Source organism: Heterocephalus glaber, unplaced genomic scaffold, assembly GCF_053883595.1.
Source record: "Heterocephalus glaber isolate CG9 unplaced genomic scaffold, H.glaber_assembly_v1.0 deba00001472, whole genome shotgun sequence".
NCBI classification, from domain to species: domain Eukaryota; kingdom Metazoa; phylum Chordata; class Mammalia; order Rodentia; family Bathyergidae; genus Heterocephalus; species Heterocephalus glaber.
This window is the reverse complement of record NW_028258315.1, coordinates 784,494-797,311: the sequence shown is the minus strand read 5'-3', so window position 1 is coordinate 797,311 and position 12,818 is coordinate 784,494. Positions and strand designations below refer to the sequence as shown.

At 49.8% G+C, this 12,818-nt stretch overlaps 1 long non-coding RNA gene and 2 other non-coding genes across 3 annotated transcripts; 1 reads left to right on the top strand and 2 right to left on the bottom strand.

Moving 5' to 3' along the window:
- The first annotated feature begins 2,941 nt into the window (after positions 1 to 2,941).
- LOC147826136 (uncharacterized) lies at positions 2,942 to 10,324 on the top strand. Its single transcript, XR_015439054.1, has 2 exons — positions 2,942 to 3,352; positions 8,614 to 10,324. It is a non-coding gene; the product is annotated as an uncharacterized LOC147826136 (long non-coding RNA).
- An 886-nt stretch (positions 10,325 to 11,210) lies between these two features.
- On the bottom strand, positions 11,211 to 11,282 carry Trnaa-agc (transfer RNA alanine (anticodon AGC)). The gene has a single exon. It is a non-coding gene; the product is annotated as a tRNA-Ala (tRNA).
- A 1,212-nt stretch (positions 11,283 to 12,494) lies between these two features.
- On the bottom strand, positions 12,495 to 12,566 carry Trnaa-agc (transfer RNA alanine (anticodon AGC)). The gene has a single exon. It is a non-coding gene; the product is annotated as a tRNA-Ala (tRNA).
- Between the last annotated feature and the right edge of the window lie 252 nt (positions 12,567 to 12,818).

Here is a 12,818-nt window from a genome sequence, read left to right as displayed (position 1 = left end):
AGTCGAACTCAGGACTTTGCCATGACTTTCTTTACCTGTTTAAAAGTTCAGTGATACTCAACAGTTTTCCTATTCCGCGTTTAACAATGGAGTTAAACCCAGATTGCTCTGATGCCGGCCACACCCACATAGACTCCACAGTGCCATTCTATTTCTGACTTCTCTTGTGATTTCTGCCCAGTTTTCTTCCTTCACATTTCTTGTGATTAAAACTCCCTTCCCCTCACACACGAGTAGAAATGAACTGTACGTGCAGCAGAACACGGTGCAGTGTATCACACTTCCTGGAAGGCCTCAGAGGAACCTCTACTTGCTATGTGGGACCAAAACTACGCAAAAGCTGACGGAGACCTGCCAAGACCCTGGGTTTCTGGCAGGGTCGAACCAGAGTCCTTTAGGTCTTCAGTCTGACGCTTTCCCAGCTGAGCTGTCTCGGCGGCCCGGACCTGGTCCCGGTCCCGCGTAATCTTCCGGAGTATTGAAACTCTCCCTCGCAGGCCTAGCGTGCTCTTTAACCTCTAATTTTTTTTGCTCCGTGCCACGCGCCATTCACTCTCCCCTGCAAACACCGGCTCCCCGAAGTCCGCCCGAAAAGGACCCACGTCGGAAGCAGCGGGGGCGGGGCGGGGCGGAGCGGGGGGGGGGCAGGTGCGGCCGGGGTCCCTGGCGCAAACGGTGCGCAGATACCGGGAACGAAATACGAAAACATCCTCCCTTCCGGCTCTCTTCCTCCTCCCCGTCCTTCCCTCCCGTCCATCCCCCTTTTCCTCCGCCTCTTCCTCTTCCTCCTCCTCCGCCTCCCTCTCCGGTCTCAACGCAGAGGCTCCGCCCCCGGCCGCCTTCCGCCCTTGCGACGCTTCCGGCTGTAGACCGTGGTCCTGCTGGGGTCAACCCTTAAGCCAAGGTGTGCTTCCTGCTCCTGCGAGGAGAACCGCTGGGGGCCCAGTCACCTCCTGTTCCCAGTTCTGCTCCCCTCCTGGTCCTCCTTTTCCCCTCCCTCGTCCTCCTGTTCCCCTCCCTCGTCCTCCTGTTCCCCTCCTGGTCCTCTACTGCTCACAGGTTGGCCGGGGGGGGGGGGCAGACCCAGGGAGTAGACTGGGATCCAAAGTGCTTATTTCTGTCTCACTGGCTAAGACATGGGTTTAAGAAGAAGTGCGGGCCTTGTTGGAGCTGTGAGAAGCAGAGGAACATGCATGGCTTTGAACCCTGTCAAGAGGGAAGGGCACACGAGGCCGATCCACGCTCTTACAGATGAATGCCACGAAGAGCCTCCTTGAGGTAGCAGTCAGATTTCTGAGGGTGACTGAAGATGAGGTGGTTGGCCAGATAGAAAATCCAGTCTTAAATCCCACTGTTCCCAAACTGTGTCCTCTTAGCTGCCACACTGGGAGAAATGCAAGAGAATCCTCTGCTCCTACAGTGTCTCTCCCCATTCATCTGTTCCACAATGCCTCCTCCACATATTGTCCCCTGGGCCGTTTTCCCCGAGCACTAGGAAAAGATCTCTGGGCAGAACTGTCTCCTGTCTTCAGCCTCTTGCTGCCCTCTCTCCTTCTTGTGTTTGCAAAGCTTCAGGCTGCTTCCTCTTTAGCGTGGCTGAGCCACAGACTCTAAGAAGCTATTTCAGTGCCTTGCACCAAGGTCTGTTACCTGGAATATGTTAAGGACTCCTACAAACCACTAAGGAAAAGACTAAAAACTAAGAAACTAAATTAACATGCACTTCCCAAGAGAGGATGGCTTGTGAGCAGTCCAGACAGTTCTGCATCACGTTGTACCAGGGAAATGCAAAGGAAAGCCACAGTGAATAAATACTATGCCTCTCCGTCCACATCCCGCACCTCGAGCCGGCACCGTGGGCGTCTCCGAGGGCGTGGAGCAACGGGAGCCCTGCACAGGGCTGTGAATCCCTGTGTCCACTCCACGAGACAGTCTAGAAAACAGGGCAGCGAGCAAGCATCGGGCCTGTGGCTGCAACACTTGACAGCCACACTTGCACTGAAAGAAAGGCTTGAGCATTCCCTTGGAAGACAGGTGCAGGCAGGTTTAGTGCAGAATTCGACATTTAAGCAAAACATTAGGAATGCTCTCAGTGGCCATCAAGAGTACAACCAATTAATAAATCATAATGCATTGTACTGACACAATGGAGTGCTCCATCCAGAGCAGTGGAAAAGAACTGCTACAGCAGCGACCTAAATGGATCTAGTCTTTCAAAAGTGTTGAGATGTGGTGCCGCCGCCTGCCTCGCAAGTGCAAGGCCCCGAGTTCGATCCCTGATACAAAAAACAGAAAGAAACAAAATTGTCGAGTAGAAGAATCCATGCTCAAACCAACACACACTGCTATGGTCTGAATGAGCCCCTCCAACAGGTGTTGCCCTGTCCGGGTTAAGAGGTGGGGATTGAAACCAAGCCCTTCGGCCACGAGCCCCGCCCCCGCCCCTGCCCCCAGGAAAGGGGTTTGGGAGCTTGGTGCAGGGAGTTGCCCCTTCCTGTCCCCCACCTTCTAGGCCTGGTCAGACTCCAGTGCTGGCGCCCTGACCAACAACCCCCGCCTCGGGAACTGGGAGTGCTTTGTAACTATGTGCTCCCCTGAGTTCTCCCAGCAGCACTGCGAGGCGGTCACACACCACACACAGAAGAACAAGGGAGAGAAAAGTCTTGACACAGAGGCTAGAGAGTAGGGTTGGAGTGAGGTACAGGGCGCTGTTGGGGACTGCGTGTTGGTTACACACATCACAACCATAAGCTGAGTAATTTTTATGCATTTACTTCATATAAATGAAAAATCAAATTAGATCACTTGAGAGCCTGGCGTAGTGGCACAAGCCTGTAATTTCAGCACTGAGGAGGAAGAGGCAGGAAGATCCTTGTGATTTGAGGCCAGCCCGAACTACAGAGTGGGACTGTTAAAAAAATAATAATAGTAAGTGTGGGGGGCCTTGTCCCCCCGCTAGAACTCTTGAGTGCCTTTTACGGACATATCCGGGCCTGCTGCAAATCTACCCGGCAACAAGGAAGTAGCCCCAGTACCCTCCTCTTGCTCCTCCCCTCTAGCCCTACGGTATATATGTTGTAACAGCTTCTGCAATAAACGAGACTTGATCAGAAACCTGTCTTGTCTCCATCTCTCGTGTCCCCTGTCCCCTCTCATCCTCGCTCCCCCTCTAGGGTCTCCGTTGACTTACCCGCGGGCCGGGACAAGTGGCGCCCAACGTGCGGCCAGAGAACGGGGGATCCAGTGAAGGACGCTGCTCAGGGGCCCTAAGATTAAGATTGAGGAACAAAGAGCACACTCGACACGGGAGAGGCTTGCAATTGACGTGGACCTGCCGTCTTTTTGCACCTCGGTAAGTTGAGCAGCGATTACGGGACAGGGCATTAGTCAGCACGAATTGTTTGTGCAAGGTCTCAAGAAGACATTACAGGCACGAGGGGTAAAGGTTACAGTCAAACAGTTGTTAAGATTTTTTGATTATATTAAAGATCTCTGTCCCTGGTTCCCTGCTGAGGGAACCATTGACGAACAGAGATGGAAAAAGGTGGGAGAAGCTCTCCAGGATTATTATGCCACTTGCGGACCCGGGAAGGTCCCTATTGCGGCGTTCTCATATTGGAATTTGATTAATGATATTATTTCTCATAAAGCGAGGGATCCACTGGTGGCGCAGGCTATACAGGCTGGGGAGGTAGCTCTCCGAGATGGTAAGGGGCTGACACCCGCCAGTGATTCTGACGCAGTCTCCCGGGCCAATATGGCGCCGGGGCCCAGGCCCGTTGAGACCACGACTTCTTTGTCAGACAAAGAAGAGGACTTGATGTCCTTTGACAGTGACGACGATCCCGCCCCCGACGGACATGACGTCCCTTCGGACCAACCCCAAACGGCCACGAACCCTGCCAAGCCCTGTAGGGCAGGGCCTCGCCGAACCCCTGCTTCCTTGCTTTCCGCCGCCGCCTCTAGGACAGCCCCACCCTCGCGGAAGGTTCCGCCCCTATATCCCTCCCTTCAAGCCTATCGTGGCCCGCCTCCGCCCCCAGATCCGCCCCAAGAGGGCTCCGGGTCGGAGGAGCCCGCGGGGGGAGCATTGTGGGGCGACTCCGGATATCCCCCTCCTTATATCTCTTCAGGCCCCGACACTCCCACTCTGGCATGTCCTGTTGTTGATCCCCAAAAGGAACTCCGGGACAAAATAGAATTTCTAAAAGAACAGATAAGGTTAGAAAAGGAACACCAAGAACTTACTACCCAGCTTGAAGGCTTAAGAACAGGCAAAGCCCATAAAAATGTCCGTAGAGAAGACAAACTTAAGCCACGACCCCCCGTTAGAGGGGCGGCCCCTAGGGTGCCATCCGGGTCGGGAGTATCCCTGAAACTTAAAAATGCGGAAGCCTTTCCCGTAACTAAAACTACTGACGCACAGAGACAGGCGTGAAGACACCACAGTGGTTTTGATTTTAAGGTCATTAAAAAATTTAAAACGGCTGCAGCTCAATAAGGGGCCACTGCACCTTACACCATGGCCATTTTTAAATCGGTGGCAAAAAATTGGCTCACCCCAATTGATTGGCAGACTCTGGCCCGCGCCACCCTTACAGGAGGTGATTATTTATTATGGAAATCTAAATATGTTAAAAATTGCCGAGAAACTGCTAGGCGCAATGCTCAGGCGGGGAATGGATGGGTGCTTGACATGCTCCTTGGGGAGGGGGCCTACGCCGCCAACGACCAACAAATACAATTTGATGCGGGGTTATATGCCCAGATTCAGACCGCCGCCACTAGGGCCTGGAAAAAGCTCCCCTCCAAAGGAGACGTGAGTGCCTCCCTCACTAACATTCGGCAGGGCCCAGACGAGCCATTTGCGGACTTTGTCCACCGCCTTCTCACGGCGGCAGGCCGGATTTTTGGGAGCGCGGAGACAGGGACAGATTTTGTTAAACAGCTTGCTTTTGAGAACGCCAATGCCGGCTGTCAGGCCGCTATCCGCCCCTATAAAAAGAAAACTGACCTTTCCGGCTACATTCGCCTTTGTTCTGAGATTGGGGCCGCCTACCAACAGGGCCTTGCCATGGCGGCCGCCATGCAAGGCTTCACAGTCAAACAATTTTTGCAACGCCACGTCGGCAATAAGTGTTTCCGGTGTGGGGCCACCGGCCATTTTGCTAGAGAATGCCCGACCGCTAAAATGCAGGGCCCCAATGCTCCGCCCCCCGGGCCCTGCCCCCGATGTAATCGGGGGAGGCATTGGGCGAGTGAGTGCCGATCCAAAACTGATGCCCAGGGCCGACCCCTTCCCCCTCTTAAGGATTCGAATTCGGGAAACGGGAAAGGGGGCCAGCCCCAGGCCCCCAACTCCAAACAAATTTACGGGGCGCTCAATTTTGCTCCAATAAACAGCAATCCATTTCAGACCTCATCAGAGCCACAAAAGGAAGTGCCGGATTGGACCTCAGTGCCACCACCCACACAGTATTGACCCCAGAAATGGGAGTCCAGGCCCTCGCCACAGGAGTCTTTGGACCCTTACCTAGAGAGACTTTTGGCCTCGTAATAGGCCGAAGCAGTAGTACCATAAATGGGCTGTTGGTTTACCCAGGAGTGATAGATAATGACTACTCTGGGGAAATTAAAGTTATGGTTTCTTCTCCCAAAGTTATTAATACCATTCAATCAGGCCAAAGATTTGCTCAATTGCTACTCCTTCCCCTTCTCTCTACCTCTAATAAGGCTCTAAACAACGCCCGAGGCAGCCAGGGATTCGGCTCATCTGATGTTTACTGGTCAGAGATACTTTCAGCACAAAAGCCTCTCGTGACCTTGTGGTTAGATGGGAGACAATTTTCTGGGCTGGTTGACACTGGTGCCGATGTAACTATCATAAAGGGAGAGGATTGGCCTCAGGCATGGCCATTAAAAGACACCCTCACCCATCTCGGGGGTATAGGTCAGAGTGAAAATCCTAAACAAAGTGCCAAAGATCTGACCTGGAGAGACCAAGATGGTAATCAGGGCACCATTCAACCTTATATCATTTCAGGGTTACCTATTAATCTATGGGGAAGAGACTTACTATCACAAATGGGGATAATTATTTCCAGCCCCAATGAAATTGTCACTATGCAGATGTTTAAAAATGGGTACATTCCAGGAACGGGACTGGGGAAACACCCTACAAACCTTACTCACCCCATTGAGCCTGTCCCTCGGCCCCCTCGGGCAGGGCTAGGCCATTTTCCATAGGGGCCATTGACACTCCTGCGGCCCATGCTGAAAAGATTACCTGGCTCTCAGATGATCCAGTGTGGGTCGATCAGTGGCCCCTCTCTAAGGAGAAATTGTCAGCAGCTCAACAGTTGGTGCAGGAACAGCTTCATGCTGGCCATATTATTCCTAGCCACTCCCCTTGGAATACTCCCATTTTTGTCATTAAAAAACGGTCGGAAAAATGGAGACTCTTACAAGATCTTAGAGCAGTTAATAAAACCATGGTACTCATGGGAGCTTTACAACCTGGTCTCCCTTCGCCGGTAGCCATTCCCCTTGGGTATTACAAGATTATTATTGATTTAAAGGATTGCTTTTTCACCATTCCCTTACATCCTGCTGATCAAAAACGCTTCGCATTTAGCCTTCCAGCGACCAATTTCTGTACCCCAATGCAGCGCTTTCAGTGGCTGGTTCTGCCCCAAGGCATGGCCAATAGTCCCACCCTGTGCCAGTCATTTGTAGCCGCGGCACTCCAATCCACCCGAGACAATTGGCCTCAAATGTATATTATCCATTACATGGATGATATCCTTGTAGCGGGGCAATTAGGAAGTGAGGTTTTAGCTTGTTATGCTGACCTTCGACGGGCACTTGAATCTCATGGCCTCCAGATTGCCCCTGATAAGGTTCAACTAAAAGACCCTTATAACTACCTTGGATTTCAGATGAAGGGACGTCACATTTCCTCCCAAAAGCTTACCTTGCGGCTGGACGGTCTTAAGACTTTAAATGACTTCCAAAAATTGCTAGGAGACATTAATTGGCTTATGCCCTATTTAAAGCTCACTAAACATGACCTGAAGCCTCTCTATGATACCCTACAAGGTGATAACCACCCTACTTCACCTCGACAGCTCACTGCCGAGGGGCGCAAAGCCATCAGTACAGTGGAACAAGCCATTCAAAATCAAACAATTAATTTTATGGATTATAACTCTCCTTTACAGTATATCATCTGCAAAACCTCCCTCTCTCCCACTGCTGTCTTTTGGCAAACCGCTCCCCTTTTGTGGGTTCATCTCCCAGTTTCCCCTAAGCGGGTCTTTTACCCCTATTATGTTGCAGTTGCAGACCTAGTTATCTTGGGCAGAGACCATGGAAAGATGTACTTTGGAAAAGAACCTGATGTCATTATCCAACCCTACCCTAAGGACCAGGTCGATTGGCTTATACAAACCACCGATTCCTGCCCAATTGCTCTTGCTTCTTATTCAGGGTTATTGGACAACCACTATCCTCCCAGCAAACTTATTGACTTTGCCAACAGACATGACTTCATTTTCCCGAAGATCACTTCTTGCTTTCCTCTGCCAGAGGCTCTACCCGTTTTTACAGACGGTTCTTCCACTGGAATGGCTGCCTATGTGTGGGATGATAACATTGTCCAGTTCCAAACCGCCCACTCTTCGGCCCAGTTAACCGAGCTCCAGGCAGTCATAGCGGTCTTTACCGCATTTCCTGCCTGAGCTTTTAATCTCTTTACTGACAGTGCTTACATTGCCCAATCTGTTCCCTTATTAGAAACATGTGGACTGATCAAACTTGCCTCTCAGACTGGTGGTCTTTTCCTCCAATTACAAGATCTAATCAGAAAACGATCCAAATCCTTTTTCATTGGGCACCTTCGAGCCCACTCTAACCTACCCGGCCCACTTGCAGAGGGCAACCGCTTAGCAGACCTAGCCACAAGACCTCAGGCTTTTGCCTATTCAATAAATACTGATGCCCCCAGTCCGATTGACCAAGCACAGAAGGCACACCAATTCCATCATCTTAATGCTCACACGCTTCGCCTTATGTATAAGCTTACTAGAGAACAAGCTAGACAAATTGTTAAGGCCTGCCCTACGTGCACTCTGCACCTTCCTACACCTCATCTGGGAGTTAATCCTCGTGGCTTGATTCCAAATGCCCTATGGCAAATGGACATCACACATTACCCTAAATTTGGAAATCTTAAATATATACATGTCAACATTAATACATATAGTGGATTCATATTTGCCACCCTGCAATCTGGGGAAGCTACTAAACACGTCATTGCTCATCTCCTCACTGCCTTCTCAGTGCTTGGCTGCCCACAACAAATTAAAACAGATAATGGTCCTGGCTATATCAGCTCTGGCTTCTCCAAATTTTACAAACAATTTACAATAACACATATAACGGGAATCCCATATAATCCACAGGGACAAGGCATTATAGAAAGGGCTAATCTCACACTTAAAATTACTTTAGACAAAATAAAAAAGGGGGAATGGTATCCTACTAAGGGGTCTCCTAGAAATCTGATATCACATGCACTATTTATTCTTAACTTCTTAAATTTGGATGCCAAAGGTTTATCTGCAGCCAATCGTTTCTGGCAACCAGAGACGCAACGACAATTTGCCTCGGTGATATGGAAAGACCCCCTGGACCACTCATGGCACGGGCCGGATCCTGTACTTATCTGGGGCTGAGGATCGGTGTGTATTTACTCCAAGGAAATGAAGTCAGCCAGGTGGCTCCCAGAACGCCTAGTAAAACAAGTTGATAGGTGTGCTGATGATGCCGATGACCTGACGTTGTCCAATCTTAACCAGTTAACAATGGCACCTACAATTACAATCTAATAATCATCAAGAGTATAGTATAATTCAATTTGGCTAGTTATATTTGGGTGCACCCTAATTTTACACACTGTCTTATATGTTTGTCTATTGTCTGTTGTTTGTGTTTGTACAGTTGAGCTCAATATGTTCCTTCCTCTTCAAAGGATATTCGCCTATTGTTAAATTGACTTATAGATAATATTATTAAACTAAAGACATGCTTTTCTTCCCAGGTTGTTAATTGATCAAAGTACCACTGAAATTTATTTTATGAAAGTGACGTGCATTGTTACCCACACGCAACAATCAAATTACAATTAACAGTTATAAAATAAAAAGATATATATTCTTAATTGTTTGTCAAAACGATTATAGATGGGAACTCCCTTTGATGAATATAGAAGTGGCCACCCAGAAAATGATTATTCTGGTCTTAATTCATTAAAGGGACCCCCTAGTAAATTTTATATTATATAATCTTATGGGAGACATATCACAATGAATATTATCTAAATATGTTATAAATTGATTGTATTGGTTGTCCTTGATATTTAAGCACTAAATATGTTGTTACAAAACGTTCATATTGGTTAAGTTCTGAATATGTTATTGTAGCATGTCCACATTGGTTATCTTCAAAAGCTTAATCAGGGTAGCTTAACTCTCTTATTCACAGTCTAGCCTTAAATGAACATTGCTGTTTTTATGCCAACAAATCTGGGATCGTCAGGGGAAAAATTCGCGAACTTCAGGAAGATTTAAACAGATGACGACAAAAATTCACTCAAAATCCCCTCTGGACTGGCCTCAATGGTTTCCTCCCTTATCTCCTCCCTTTGCTGGGACCCTTATTGGGTCTACTCTTGCTCATTTCTTTAGGGCCCGTACTTTATAACAAAATCATGGCCTTTCTTAGAGCCCAGATAGAGGCAATAAAAACAGCGCCCATACAGGTCTACTATAATAGATTGGCAATGGCTGACCAGGACGAATGTCGGACCATCGATTAGGTCCTTGCCATGGCGAAGTGTTCTCGCCCCACCTGGTGAGTGGGCTGGCAAGCCAATGACGGGCAACTGAGCAAGCGTGCCATGCAATGAGAGAGCCCTCGTGTGCCGCCTAAGACAGGTGCCAGAGCCTTGATTCTCTGGTTAACCGATGACGGGTAAGGTGCACGGTGCAGACCCGTGTGTTGCTCTGACCCAAGACAGGCTCAGCCCCCGCAGGCTTGGCTCTCCTGACGCCTTTCTAAAATTATAATTTTAAAGGGAGGACCTGTGGGGGGCCTTGCCCCCCCGCTAGAACTCTTGAGTGCCTTTTACGGACATATCCGGGCCTGCTGCAAATCTACCCGGCAACAAGGAAGTAGCCCCAGTACCCTCCTCTTGCTCCTCCCCTCTAGCCCTACGGTATATATGTTGTAACAGCTTCTGCAATAAACGAGACTTGATCAGAAACCTGTCTTGTCTCCATCTCTCGTGTCCCCTGTCCCCTCTCATCCTCGCTCCCCCTCTAGGGTCTCCGTTGACTTACCCGCGGGCCGGGACAAGTAAGTAAATACACGAAAGACCTGAGATTTTCTGGAAAAACATATTTTAGATTCCGTTGCAGAATTTCTTTCTCCCCCTCCCTCAACTCTAAAAGATTTATCTCTGGGTTTTCTTTCTCTCTTTTTTTTCTCATCAATAGTATTTATTATTCATGTGAACAGCTTTACAAAAATGGTATCACTTGATTTGCTTAGCACACACGCATTTACAGCTAATTTTGAATAGCGCACTGTTTCATAGTTTAAGCGACTCATGTTTCATGGTGAATAGTACTCCTTTGAAAACAAGGGTGTTGGACTGGAGATTTCCTCAGTGGTTCTACCACCTGCCTCGAGAGTATAAGGACCTGAGTTCGATCCCTGCCAGGGGGAAAAGGAAATAGTAGGGTACGTGGAAAATTAATGGAAGGGAAGAACTTTTTACACATTGGAATTCTAGCAACCTCTGCTGACTAAAACTCTGCTAGTTGTGCTTTATATCTGGGGTTTTTTTCTCTTTAAATTATTTTATTGGTACATTTTAGGTATACAATACGTTTACATTTATCATTGGGTGCTTGTATCTGCACATGATGTATCTTGCTTATGTATCTGGTCTTTTGTTGTTATGTAATCATTACTCTTGATATCAGAAGATTCCCTAAAATGATCATAAGTAATCAGCTGACAGGAAGTAGTGTTATTGCCGGGTTTCTCACCAGCCCACCAACCGCAGAGGCCCACAAGATCTCCCGGTTTTCTATCCGAAGGGAGCTCCAGTGTTGTAACTGGGAGTTTAAGGAAAGAAAAGCAAGTGGAGGTACTGGGGATTGAACCCAGGACCTCGTGCATGCTAAGCACGCGCTCTACCACTGAGCTACACCCCCCGCCGCACGCGGTGGCTCGCGAAGCCACTTGTTGAGCGTCACTGTGTCCGCGGCTGGGCCGGCGCCCCCCGGGTCGCGCGGGGTCCTCCCTGCCGCCTTACCTCGCCTGGCGCGGCTACACCGAGAAAACCGCAGGGCTCTTTCGCTGCCTTGGGCAGATACCGAGCATTTATTAGAGGAAAATCGACAGCCCCCAAATAAATCAATTATGAATATTGACCGCAATTCTAAAGCTAGAAAATGTCCCGGACAACTTTGCAGCCATTGTATATGGCGTTGTAACACGCGTATTGAAATGGAGTCTCCGGCGTATATGAATGAAAGCACAAATAATGTCACAAATTCTTGTGATTTTTTCAAAATTATTAGTAAAATATTATCCAAGAAGCTTTATGGGTAGCTGAATCTTTTCTAAAAGTCCTATTATGACTCCTCCCCCTAAAAACTAAAGCTGTGGTTAGGCTTCAATTTCCCACCTCAGGGACCGTTTGGATATTTACAAACGGATCTCAGTCAGCAGTCAAATATTTGAAAAACTGAACATGTTTCAATATCGTTAAAAATACAGCTGCACAGCTGCTGAGTGGCTCGGAGGTTTCCGTTCCGAAGCCTGGCGCGTGACGCCATCGGAACCTCCCGCGGGCCGGTCCCGCCTGCGCCGGGCGGAGCTGTCAGCGCGCAGCCGCGGCAGGGGCTCTGCCTTCACGAGCCACTTAAAGAATTCCACTTTATCGTGAAACTGTTAACATTCCCCCATTAAAACATTCCTAAAACTGAGCAAATAGTAACAAATTCGTGCTTTTAAAAACTAGCATTTTCGGGTCGGGTGTGGCGGCCTGTCCTTCCAGAACCTGGGAGGCTGAGGCAGGAGGACCGCGGCGAGTTCGCTAGGCCCTGAACTACGTAGTGAGACCTTGTCTAAAAAAAAAATTGGCATTTTGAAATTTTCAGGAGAGCTCTTGTTAACCTAAAATTGCACCGTCGGTGCTAGGATAATATTCGTGCCACGACCCCCTAAATCCTTGTCATTCCACACTGCTGCCGGGGAAGGGAGTCCCCGTGCTCGCTCACGGCGCGCGCCCGTCAGAGCCGGCTCCGGGCTGCGTGTGCTTGCGCGCGCGTGCTCGGCGGCGTTCCCGTTCTCTCCCGCTGGCCAGGAGGCAAAAGAGTCGGCTTCGTCTTCCGTTTGTGTTTCGCCCGAGGATGAAAAAGTGGAGGTGCCGGGGATTGAACCCGGGGCCTCGTGCATGCTAAGCACGCGCTCTACCACTGAGCTACACCCCCGTACGCTAAGAGGGGCGCGAAATGCACCTATGGCTGTGACGCCGCCGGCCCGCCTCGAGCAGCCCCGGCCAGGACCGTGAGGACTCGGAGAGGACGGCGAGCGGAGCCGAGTCCCCGCGCCGGCCGCCTGCAGGCAGGGCGGGAAGGGACGGGCGCCTGGAGGCGGGGGGCTGCCGCGACCCGGGCCGAGAACCGCGCGCGGAGGCCCTGCGGGGCCCGGGCTCCGGAGGAAGGGCGGGCTCGGCGCGCCCC